This window comes from Elgaria multicarinata, chromosome 21 (genome assembly GCF_023053635.1).
Source record: "Elgaria multicarinata webbii isolate HBS135686 ecotype San Diego chromosome 21, rElgMul1.1.pri, whole genome shotgun sequence".
Classification (NCBI taxonomy): Eukaryota; Metazoa; Chordata; class Lepidosauria; order Squamata; family Anguidae; genus Elgaria; species Elgaria multicarinata.
Genome location: NC_086191.1, coordinates 4,864,659 through 4,877,493, shown reverse-complemented (window position 1 = coordinate 4,877,493; position 12,835 = coordinate 4,864,659). Strand labels below are relative to the sequence as shown.

Genomic DNA, 12,835 nt, shown 5'->3' with positions numbered 1-12,835 from the left:
GGCCAAACCCGCCAGCAAGCCGCGACAGCGAAAAGAGCAAATCGTAAAATAAGAACAAAACAAAAAATCCCACCACCTCATCAAATTAAAAAGAGCTCCGGGCTTACCTTAGATCCAAGGGGCTCTTTTCGCCTCTGCAGAGGAGAGACGGCTGAAATGTCCGAGGCAGCAGAGAAAACGAAGAGGGGAGGGAAAGAGAGAAGAAGCCAATAATAATAATAATAAAAATAATAAAAAATAAACCACCCCCCCAAAAAAACTGGAGCAAGGTTCTCGCTCCTTGGTCGGATTTAAGAATTAAATCCCTTTCGCTCAGTTCTGATGGCCAAGCTGGAGAGCAGGAGAGGGGGTGGGGGGGGGGGGAGAAAGAAAGAAAAAAAGGAGGTGGAGAGAAACCCAGAAAGCTTACAAACAAAGCCACTCGCCAGCCAAAGGTTCGTAACTCAACGCCCAGCCCAGGCCGGCCCGCCCCTTGCAGTAATTCGCTCCAATCTGCGCCGGGCGCTTTTGCGCGCGACTCCGCCTCCCTCTCCGAATTCAGCTAGCAAGGCCCCGCCTTCGCCCGCCTCCCCCCACCCCTCCTCTGAAAACCAGGATCGGGTCCACATCCCCCCACCCCCGGAGTGGCAAGCCCAGTAGCAGGAGAAATCGTCGCCCCTCGCCCCTCTCCAGAAACACAGGGCCTGCGTAAAAGCAAACGATTCCACAGGGAGGAGTCCTCTGTGTGTGTGTATTGGGGGGGGGGGTTGACCTTCAGTTTTCCCTGGATCCCGGGACGCAGGAAAAGGGGGTGTGGGGTGTGGGTGAGAGAATGAAAACACCAGCAAAGGAAACTCGGATTGGAAGGAGTTTGTGTGTTGCTGCTGCGGGACTGTCACTAGACCCAGGCAGAGTGTTTAACTATTTGATGGTCAAAGAATCGCAGAGTTGGAAGGGTCCCATGAGGCCATCTAGTCCAACCCCCTGCTCAATGCAGGGATCCACCTTCAAGCATCCCTGACAGGTGGCTGTCCAGCTGCCTCTTGAAAGCTCAATGTTCTCAAAATGCAAACCAACCTACAACGGTCTTAGAAGGTTGGCCGGAGGAGGGGGGGGTTAAAGAAGGTATCCCCTCCCTGTGTGGATGGGGCTATGCCCTAGATCAGCCTGCCAGATGTGTTGGATTGCAAGTCCCATAATCCCCAGGTTAGGGAAGGGTGGCCTAGATACAGTCTTCAGCCTTGAGTAGGGGCCTTGGAGAAGTTTGAGTAGGGGATCCAACTCCATCCCTTGGGATTGCTGCAGCTAACCTGTGATGGGCGTACCGTGGGGGACGGAGAAAGAGAGCCAGAGGGTGACTGGACCGTGTCCATCCAGGGAGGTCACCGGAGGTATCTCCCTACACCCTAAGGCAACCCCCCCAAAAAAAACTGGCACTGTCTGCTTTACCAGTTAGACTTCTACCTGTAGCTCAAGTGGAGAGGTCTGCTGCTTGTCATAGAACACAGTAAGTGGCCTCACGCCAAGTCAAATGCATCTTCCAGCTAGTGCAGTGCTGCAGCTGCTCTCACGCAACGTTTTTTCCAGCCCTACCTAGCGCTGTTAAGGATCAAACCTGGGACCAAGTTTCTAGTCCTCATTGTTCCGAACAAAGCGTCCGTTTAAATATGAGCACGGGGAGGCCGGGATCAAATCTGGAGCCTTTTGCATGCAATGGGGGGGGGCATATGGTAAGAGGTGCTTTCTCCCCATTGCAAACGACTGCCCTTCCATGGGGTTGGACTACACATCCCATCATCCTCGCCAGCGAGGGAATCTGGTCCGGCGTAATGAGAATTGCAGTCCAGCACAGGAAGATTGGGAGGAAGGCTGTGCCGAACAGCTATTCAGCTTACAAGTGGGTCAGGGAGAAGACAATTTTCCCACACTGCCCGGACTCTGCTTCTATTTTGTGATCTTTTAACGCAGAATGCGTGTCGTAGGACCTTGTCCCAGAATCCTCTGCAACGCACAGGGGTTCCTCGAAAGACACACAGGTCTTTTGACACAGAAAAACCCTATGAATAGCACTTACCGGAAAAGAGGAGCTCCAAAATTACAAAGTGGTATAGCCCCTCCCTGACCCAGTAAGATGGCTCCCTGGCAGGACGAGAGACAATCTATCCTGTTCAAAGGCCGGGTAGGCAAGCACTTGCTAATAAGACTCCAGCCTTCCTCAGCCAGATGTGTTAGACTCCAACTCCCAAAATTCCCGGCTGGGATGCCAGCCAGGAATCATGGGAGTTGCAGTCTAAGTTGCAGCCCAAAACATCTGGAGGGCACAAGGTTGCGGAAGGCTCAATTAACAGATAAAACCACACACATTTAAAGTCATCTAAAAAGACATTCCTAATTAATTGGGTGGTGTGTGCATGTTTTAAAATGTTTAATTAAAAACAGTTAAGGACTCACGTGGCAGGCAGCATCAGAAGAAGCAGAATATTATTATTATTCTGATGCTGATGCTAAGGAAAGTGGAAGGCAAAAGGAAGAGGGGCCGACCAAGGGCAAGATGGATGGATGATATTCTGGAGGTGACAGACTTGACCTTGGGGGAGCTAGGGGTGGCAACGGCCAACAGAAAGCTCTGGCGTGGGCTGGTCCATGAAGTCACGAAGAGTCGGAAATGACTGAACGAATAAACAACAAAGATTGTTTGATGAGGTTGAATTTGATGGCCAGTTGTTGGTGAATGATTTTTGCAGCTATCTGTCCTTCTGCCAGAATCCCCCCACCCTGTTAGATGGTCTATTGTTTCTTGGGATTGATTACATTTCCTACATGAATCTGTTGTTACATTATTATTATTATTGTTATTATTATTATTATTATTATTATTATTATTTCCATACTGCCCAATAGCCAAAGCTCTCTGGGCAGTTTACAACACTTCATAAAGTAATAAAATACAATATACAGATACGGCATAAAATGCAGCATAAAAAATTACATGTTCAACATTTAAAAGAATTTAGACAGCTAATAACAGTTTCCGTAAAACACTAGACCTGTTCAGATGATTGTCATAAATGCCCCATCATCACTAAATGCCTGGGAGTAGAGGGAAGAAAAGATGACAGTCTTGGCACCAGGAAGGCCTGAGTGGGAAGTTCTAATTGGGGGCCACCACAGAGAAGGACCTCGTTTGTCACCACCCTCTGAGCCTCCCTGCTGGTTCGACGTTTGGTCTTATGATGTGCTGCTGTTGGTTTCATCACGTTTTTTTTTTTTTAAATCCGATTGGTTTTATCCGAATATTTTAACACTGCTTTGTATTCTGTGTTTTAATTTGCACACCACCCAGAGAACTTCGGTGACTGGGTGGTTTAAAAATGTAATCAATCAAGAAAATCAATCAATGGACAAGCTGGGTCTAGATGTTGTCAGTGTGGTGTTTTAACAGTGTGCAGGAGTGCAAGTCTGCATCCATTAAAACAAAAAGACACAGCGCACAGAGCATCGATGCCATAACATGCGCGGTCACCTTAAGGAGACAACCCTATATCCACTTAATTTGGAGTGAACTCCAAGAGGTCTTTTGGAGCAGATATGCATAAGATTGCAATGGCAAAACAGCGCATAAAAGGAGTGCATTCATGTGCCACTAACATAGAAAGGGAGGACGTGGAGGACCTGAAACTCACATCAAACTGTGCATGCTACATCCCACAATTACATTCTTGACTTTCTCCTGGTTCAACTGGAAATCAAATAGACTGGAACCCAGAGCAGGAGGACAATCGAAGAACAGGATAGAATGGGATGAGAGAAAACACTCTCCTTCCTTTAAAAAGCAGTCCCTGCTGTATTTTAACTCTCCGTTTGGCTGGGAGGTTGAATATTGTCTTCCATCATTTATTTTATACTGGAGTTTTAAACTTTGACATTGCCTCTTATGTTGCACTGGATGGTTTTGCAATTGTCGCAAATCGTCCAGAGTGCTTCCGTTGCTGGGCAGTATAGAAATGTAATAAATAAATTAGGGCTGCGCACGGAACCCCCCGATTCACTTCGGATCTGTTTTAGGGATGTCCGAATCACCCCGACTCGCTTCAGATTCGGATCCGAAGCGGTGTACAGCCCTAAAATAAATAAGGTAATACCCGTGCCCAAAGATGATCCTGTGATCCCAAGATGGGGAAACGCATATGTGAAAGCTTCACAAAGCGCCTGAGAGGAAGTGGGGATGCAGACATCCCCCGAAGGAAGAGACTACGTGAGCTAAAAGGATGGAGTGTAGTCCCCAAGGAACGGGCCTGCCGTCATTTTCCCTTCCTTGCTGAAGCTCATTAGTTCCAGCAAGAGGATCCATTAGTGACACTGGTAATTAAGTGTGTAAAGGCGAGGCCTGCGTGGCAGCTGTCATCTCCGGGGAGGTTCTAACGCTGGAAGGAGAAATGTGCAGAGCTCCAGCCTGGGCGGACCAGCGGTGGTCTTTGCAGGGTGTCCCTTAAGAAACCGTAACAGATACAGGTGTGGGTCTTGGATACAGTTGCTAGTATGGGCTGAAGGATGATCAGGGGTCTGGAAACAAAGCCCTATGAAGAGAGACTGAAAGAACTGGGCATATTTAGCCTGGAGAAGAGAAGATTGAGGGGAGACATGAGAGCACTCTTCAAATACTTAAAAGGTTGTCACACAGAGGAGGGCCAGGATCTCTTCTCCATCCTCCCAGAGTGCAGGACACGGAATAGCGGGCTCAAGTTAAAGGAAGCCAGATTCCGGCTGGACATCAGGAAAACCTTCCTGACTGTTAGAGCAGTACGACAATGGAACAGTGACCTAGGGAGGTGTTGGGCTCTCCCACACTAGAGGCCTTCAAGAGGCAGCTGGACAACCATCTGTCGGGGATGCTTTAGGGTGGGTTCCTGCATCGAGCAGGGGGTTGGACTCGATGGCCTTGTAGGCCCCTTCCAACTCTGCTATTCTATGATTCTATGAAAATAGTGTGCGTGTAAGGAATCAACTTCTGGCATCTCGAGTTTCACCTTGAAGCTCGCTTTGCCTCATTTCCCAAACCAATCTGTTTTTTAACGCCCGCACCCAAATGCATCTTAAAAGCATGAAAATGCACAGTGCCCCCCATCACGATGCACCTTTTTAAAGTGTGCATATTCCTAACAAATCGCAGTTGGAAAAGGTTGGGGAGTCGCCCGCTTTGCCCTCCGACAAACGCTCTGTCGTTCAGCGCTGCGAACGGGCCCAGTCCCGACGTTTAACAAAGCGAAACTAATGCCGCACACGTCCCTAGTTTCAGATCTGCTTGCGAAAATCCAGTCCTTCCCCTGCTCCCCTGAGCATTTCCAGTTAGGGTTATCGGAGAAATCCGGCGGTGGAGTCATAAGGAAGGCTTGGAATTCCACAGTGGAGGCTACCGACTCCGACGTCAGTGGGGTTGTGAATCCGCTCCGGGTTTCAGCCAGAGCCAATCAGAACTCTAAAGGTGCTCTCCAAGGTAAGGTCAGAAGCTTGGACATTTCCTTTAGAGTTCTGGCTGAATCCCAGAATGGCTTCACAGCCCTGCCAAAATCAGACACCACCTTCCCCGGCCTGCATCCTTGGCGTAGGGGGAAGCCGGCTCTTACTCCGCATAGACTGTGGTTCTGAAACAGGCCACGCCCTTCATCCTGGCCACTCCCCTTTCCCCCCATCATTTGGTCGATCAGTCAAGTTATTGAAGGCAAACAAATACAGGTTTTAGCCAATGACATACACCAAAGTGATACACAGAGTATAAAAGCGTGTCATATACAAAAGAATAGATAAAATGTTATAAAATGTTAAAACATACCTGCGCGTGCAACTAAAACCTTACATCACAAGGCAGGCCACATGAGTTTGTCTAAGCTGAGCGGCCTTCACGGCAAATTTGGCTGGGTTAAACATTGCAAACCTGTCCGTACTGGACAGTAGATATTTGACCTTGTCCAGGGCCGGTGCCAGACTATTTTGCGCCCTAGGCAGGTGAGCTGCTTTCACCCACCCACCCCAGCGTACCTGGGCACGGGGTGCCATCTCACCCGCCCAGCCAAAGCAAAGCCAGGACGCTGGGGGGGCGGGGCGGGGGGCGGCTCCAGAATGGCGCGCCCAGCCGGAAGCTGCTCTGGGAGAGCGACTTCCGGGCGTGCCATTCCGAAGCCATCCACCCGCCCCCCTACCCCAGCGTTCTAGCTTCGCTTCGGCGGGCAGGGGGCTTCAGAACAGCACGCCAGAAAGCTGCCCTCTCAGAGCCGCTGTGGGAGAGTGGCTTCCGGGTGCGGCGTTCAGTGCCCCCCTTACATTGGCGCTCTAGGCGGCCGCCTGAGTGGCCTCTATGGTAGCACCGGCCCTGACCTTGTCCATATCACTGAGGGTAGGAAGCATCCTTAAGAGCTTCTCTACATATTTTTCCCTAGGTGTTTCATATAGTTTACAGTGTAGCAGGGATTTTTACGCTTGTTTTATGTAGGTTTCCCCCCATTCGAAAAGCTCAAAATGAGATCTGAAGTGGCAAACCTTTGGATGCCTTTCTATTTATTTATTTATTTATTTATTTATTTATTTATTTATTTATTTATTTAAAACATTTGCATCCCGCCCTATATCATTAAGATCTCAGGGCGGCATACAGATAAAAGCATACAGTATAAAACAATGAATATGCACAGTTAAAAACAAATTAAACCATGAATGAAGTTAAAACAATATATAATTTAAAAGCAGTTTAAACGATGTGCCATCTTAGTGAATTTAACCATTCAAGGCTTTGTTAAAAAGCCATGTTTTCACTTGGCATCGAAATGAAATCAATGTTGGCGCCCGTCAGACCTCCAAGGGGAGGGCATTCCACAGTCGGGGGGCCACCGCAGAGAAGGCCCTCTCCCTTGTCCCATCATAACTTATATGTTGCATTGGTGGGATGCGGAGAAGGGCTCCTCCTACAGATCTGAGGTCTCGGGCAGGCATATATAAGGAGAGGCGCTCTCTCAAGTATCGAGCTCCCAAGCCGTTTAGGGCTTTAAACGTCATTACCGACACCTTGAATTCCGACCGGAAGCGTATAGGCAGCCAGTGCAGTTCCTTTAAGACCGGTGTTATGTGGTCTCTGTAAGATGTAGAGGTTGTTGTTTTTTCTCTTCAGCTTCTCTGTCCACTTTGGGTGTTGGTGCAAAAAATATATATGCAAAAGCAAAACCTAAACACACGCAAAAGGAAACACACCCCAGATTGCGAGTCGTGGAACAGGAGGAGGAAATTGTCGCTGGCCGAAAGACGGCAGCAACAAGTCTGGGCTGGCTAGAAAAACGTCGGGGCGTGCGCCCACACAGCCCTACCCACCCTGGTGTTTTGCCTCCCTTGCCTGAGGTTTCGACACCAAGATGCTGTCAGATTGGGAAACCATAGGAAGGCCATGAAACAGGGAGGTGGAAGAGGGCGGCCCGGTGAACAGAAGAGGAAGGTATCGTGGCCCAAGAGGATGAAGATTGCTTGCTCAGGAAGGGAGCTGCTGGGTGCAAAATTATCATCGTCATCATCATCATCATCATAATTTATTTATTTATTTATTTATTACCCGCCTCTCCCTCTGGATCAGGGCGGGGAACAACACTAAATAAAACATAATACATAAAATTAGTTAAAAGAGCATATAAAACCAATACAGTATTAAAATAACAATCGCAACATCTTAAAAGTCTTAGGTTTAAAATTCATCTGGGTAGGCCTGCCGGAAGAGACGAGACTTTAAAGAGACTAGTGTTTAAATGGACACTGTTGTTTTATACTGTTGTTTTTATATTTTGGATGGTTTTAAATTTTGTATACTTTTTTTTAATGTTCACTGTTTTTAACTTTTGTAAACCGCCCAGAGAGCCTTCAGCTATGGGGCGGTATATAAAATAAATAAATTTACAGCTGTCTTAAACTCACAGAGAGCATTAAGCTGACGAATCTCCTCCGGCAGGCCATTCCACAGTCTGGGGGAAGAGAAGAGAAGGTCCTCTGGGTAACGTTTGTCAGCCTAGTTCTGGCAGACTGGAGTAAACCCTTCCCAGAGGACCTGAGTGTGTGGGGCGGATTGTATGGGAGAAGGTGATCCCGCAGGTAGCCTGGACGCAAACCATGTAGGGCTTTAAAGGTGATAACCAACACTTTGTACTTTGCCCGGGAACTAATTGGCAGCCAGTGAAGTATGTTCAGAGTGTTCAGAGGAGGTCAACCAGGATGATCAGGGGTCTGGAAACAAAGCCCTATGAAGAGAGACTGAAGGAACTGGGCATGTTTAGCCTGGAGAAGAGAAGATTGAGGGGAGACATGAGAGCACTCTTCAAATACTTGAAAGGTTGTCACACAGAGGAGGGCCAGGATCTCTTCTCGATCCTCCCAGAGTGCAGGACACGGAATAATGGACTCAAGTTAAAGGAAGCCAGATTCCAGCTGGACATCAGGAAAAACTTCCTGACTGTTAGAGCAGTGCGACAATGGAACCAGTTACCTAGGGAGGTTGTGGGCTCTCCCACACTAGAGGCCTTCAAGAGGCAGCTGGACAAGCATCTGTCGGGGATGCTTTAGGGTGGATTCCTGCATTGAGCAGGGGGTTGGACTCGATGGCCTTGTAGGCCCCTTCCAACTCTGCTATTCTATGATTCTAAGTGATTTTAAAGTTGGTATAACATGGCCACTCCTAGATGTACCAGTGACCAACCTGGCTGCCATATTTTGCACTAGTTGATGTTTCCGGACTAGGCACAAAGGTAGCCCGATGTAGAGTGCATTGCCGAAGTCGAGCCTCGAAGTTACCAGCACGTGCACGACCGTCCTTAGGTCTTCTGACTCTAGGAAGGGGCGTAGCTGGCATAACAGTTGAAGCTCATAGTAGGCACTTCTGGCGGTCACATCTATCTGAGCTGTCATTTGGAGCGACGGGTCCAGGAGCATCCCCAAGCTGCAAACACAGTCTTTCAGGGGGAGTGGAGCCCCATCCAGAACCAGTTGACACACCTCCCAGCCCAGGTTAGGGCCAGCTTGAAACCCTAAAATGATCGACATTTTTATGGTTTGCAAATGCATCCTCCTCGGGCATATTGGACATAGAAAATGGGTTGCGGGACCTTATTACACTGCACACAGTAGTGTGCAGTGCGTTAAGGATGAAGTGTAGATTTTGCATTCCAAAATGTTATAAGGCCGTAATTGGGGGTGGGTCATTCTGACATTCATAAAATGGAAAACGTTTCACCAATCTTTCTGAAACGGAGACCTGCCAGAAAGAAATGCTGGTTTTACATAACCTGCGCGTTTCAAGAAGATTGGTGAAATATTGAGGGCAGGATGGCAGTTCAAAGTGAGAAAAGCCTCTCTGTCTCAAAATGAACTCTTTCTTCTTCCGGGTGGCGACCATTTTTTTTGCTCATGAATTTATTTATTTAAAACATTTATATCCCGCCCTATATCATTAAGATCTCAGATAAAAGCATACAGTATAAAACAGTAAATATACACAGCTAAAAACAAATTAAACCATGAACCAAGTTAAAATAATATATAATTTTAAAGCAGTAAAACAATTAAAACAGTTAAAACAATGTGCCCTCTTAGTGAACTTCCCAGAATCCTCTGCAATGCACAGGGGTCCGTCATGTCAAACACAAGGCCGGAGCCCCAAGGAGTACAGCCACATTTGGAAAAGTCTCCCGACACCGCAACTAGCATGGGCATTTAGCCACTAAGTTCCTAGTCCTCGTGAAAAGGCAGGAAAAGAAACACCTCCACTCTTGCACCCTCCTTCCGTCGCCTCCTGTCAATCTGCCTTCCTTCCCGACACGAGTCCGAAATATTTGACAAGCCCGAATAACAGCAGCAGGAATAAAAAACTGTGCAGACTGAAGCACACATCCCCAACATGCGTGCCTGATTCGATAGTAAGGCGATTATACTCGAGGATTCTGAACTTGAGGATCATAGAAGACTCATACACAGGAAACTCCCATGAATAGAAGTTTCTGGAAAAGGGGAGTGAAGCCCCGCCCCAACCCAACCCACAAAGTGGTAGAGCCCTACCTGATCCAGTAAGATGGCTCCCTGCCAGGACGAGAGGCAGCCTGCCCTATTAAAAGGCCGGGTAAGCAACCGTTTGCTAATTAGACTCCAATCAATACCCCAGCCAAAACACATCAATTAACGCCACATCCGCTCCACCACCGGCCCCTGCCCGTTCATCATCCCCCCCCCTTATAAAACGTCTCTTGCTCCCTCCCATTTCACTTTCCATTCGTACTTTTTATCCCCTCATCTATTCATTACAAGCATCCTTCCCCACTCCTAAGTTCCATCCCTTCAAACAGCCTTCCTCCATTATCTCGCTCCCTCGCTCTCCATCTATCTATCTCCTCCTGACAAGGAGGTATGGATCCATGCCGCGCCAGGAATACAAATTTGGTGCCCGTAAAGCCGTTCAGGCGACGTCATATTTTTATTTATTTATTTTCATTTTTCTGCTTGGAAGGAGAAGAGAATCCTTCTGGGATTGGCCCTGGAGGGGAGGAGGTTTGATCCCTTTGGAACTCATTGACACAAAAGTTTCAGGACTAACACAAATTCTCAGCTTGAGCACTGGGTGGGGTGGGGGTGGGTGGCAGAACAGGCCAGAGGATAGGGAAGCATGAGAAATTCAGTTCAGTTCGGTTTATTTATTTATTTATTTATTTAGAATATTTATATACCGCTCCCCATTGAAAAATTTCGGAGCGGTGTACAAGGTAAAATGAAAATAAAAACAGAATAAAACAGTTAAAACAAAATTTAAAAAGAAGCAAAAATCAGAAATCCAAGGCTGCATGTTAAAGAAAGGCTTCTTGGAATAAAGATGTTTTCAGGAGGCGCCGAAAAGAGTACAAGGTTGGCGTCTGTCTGACCTCCAGAGGCAGCGAGTTCCACAGGAGGGGGGCCACCACGCTGAAGGCTCTTCCCCTGGTGGACTCCAATCGGAGGATGGATCTAGGTGGAACCACCAGGAGCAGGCCCTCGGATGACCTCAGTGACCGGGCAGGTTGGTAAGGGAGAAGGTGCTCTCTCAGGTATCCTGGTCCCAAGTTGTTTAGGGCTTTGTACACTAGTACCAGAACCTTAAACCTGGCCTGGTAGTGAATAGGCAGCCAGTGCAGTTCCCTCAGCAGAGGAGTTCCATGCTGGAAAGGGGCCGCTCCAGACAACAGCCGAGCTGCAGCATTCTGCACTAGTTCCAGCTTCCGGAGCAGCTTCAAGGGCAGCCCCACATAGAGCGTGTTGCAGTAATCCAGCCTTGAGGTTACCAATGCCTGTACCACCGTGGTCAAGCGATCCCTGTCCAGGAGAGGCCGTAGTTGGCGAACCAACCGAAGATGGTAAAAGGCACTCCGAGCCGTGGCGGCTGCTTGAGCCTCCAACGACAGAAAACAGGTTATCCAGTTCGCACCTTTCGGATGAGACATTGACTCAGACTTGAGTCAGAAGAACGAACTTCGGCGACCTCAAGTCTCGCTGATTTGCCCGTTTCTTCCGGAAGACAGGTTGGTAGAAGTGCTTTGGGGTCTGGCTTGTTTCCCGTACTTCTAGCTAACGTCTTCAAAACCGCATCGCTGTCATAGGCGTGCGCAAGGGGTGTGCCCAGGCACACCCTAATGTCTCAAGCAATAAACGCCGAATTGAAGGGACCATTGACTAGAGATCCGGTGGAGGATCCAGGTGCAGTGGGAACAGTCCTCTGGCTGCCCCCCGGCTGCCCCACTAGCACCACCCCTGACAATGTGCCATTGCTCCTGACAGCAGGAGTGAAAAGGAATCGCTCTGCCGGGAGCCATGTTTCAAAGAGGCCAGGAGGAGGACCCCCAAAGGCTAATATCACCTCGTATGACCCTCCTCTGACCATGGTCACCACAAAGCCCATCTCCTCATTCTCCCCCCCCCCTTACCTGCAATGGCCCTCTTGCAGTCAGACAAACCGAACATAGACTCGGGCGTCAGCATCTACAGTGTTTAATAAAAAAAAATGGATAAAAATAATGTCCTTTATGGTCGAGTAGTCAATCAATGTTTGCCTTAAAAATGAATAAATAAAATTCCCTGAATGCACAGCCTAATGAAATGTGCTGCGCACGCCTGTGCTCACTGTATCAGGCCCAATCTCCTGTTTCCAGCAGTGGACAGCTAGAGGCTCCACAGAAAACAACAAGCGACAGACCTCCCCCATTTTCTTGGTCCCTAACATCCGGGATATGAAGGTAGACTGCTTCTGAGCCCGGAAGCTCCATTTCGCTATCCTCTTGTGTCGTCGCCGTTGGCAGATGTACTTTCTGTGCGATTGTCTAATCCTTCAAAACAATTAATTACCTGTGGTAGCAAGTTATATCTCGGAACATAAAGCAGTTGTGTGGTTAGCATGCAGCAGAATAAAAAGTTTGCCTATTAGAAGCATAGAATCAGCAGATGAATGATGGGGCACTGATGTCAGCTGTTTTAATCAGGTCTGGTATCTTACAGAAATGGTTTTTAGCTGTTTAAATTGTTTTAATTTTTGTATATTAAGAATTGTATTATATATATATTCTTGCTTTTACGGCTTGAAATTTTTGTGAACTGCCCAGAGAGCTTTGGCTATTGGGCAGTACAGAAATGAAATGAAATACATAGAATTAAGAGAGCTGGGAGGGGACTCAGAGGTCATCCAGTCCAACCCCTGTCAGTGCAGGAAATCCGCCACTACGGCGTCTCTGATGGGTTGCCGTCCAACCTCTGCTTAAAATCCACCGTGGGATCTCTGTAGTGGCTGCGATGAGATCATTCGATCCCTCCTGCTAGAGGG

The 12,835-nt window shown here is 48.1% G+C and overlaps 3 protein-coding genes across 4 annotated transcripts in view; 2 read left to right on the top strand and 1 right to left on the bottom strand.

Annotated features, from left to right (window-relative positions):
• SEMA6C (semaphorin 6C) overlaps positions 1-350 on the bottom strand; it is a 117,037-nt gene extending 116,687 nt beyond the window's left edge. For both annotated transcript variants that reach the window (XM_063145715.1, XM_063145716.1), the window contains exon 1: positions 108-350. The gene's annotated coding sequence lies outside the window, so the exon portion shown is untranslated. The remainder of the gene's footprint in view (positions 1-107) is intronic.
• PSMD4 (proteasome 26S subunit ubiquitin receptor, non-ATPase 4) overlaps positions 1-12,835 on the top strand; it is a 331,723-nt gene that overhangs the window by 81,629 nt on the left and 237,259 nt on the right. The gene's annotated exons all lie outside the window — the stretch shown is intronic.
• BNIPL (BCL2 interacting protein like) overlaps positions 1-12,835 on the top strand; it is a 276,141-nt gene that overhangs the window by 253,761 nt on the left and 9,545 nt on the right. The window lies entirely within an intron of this gene.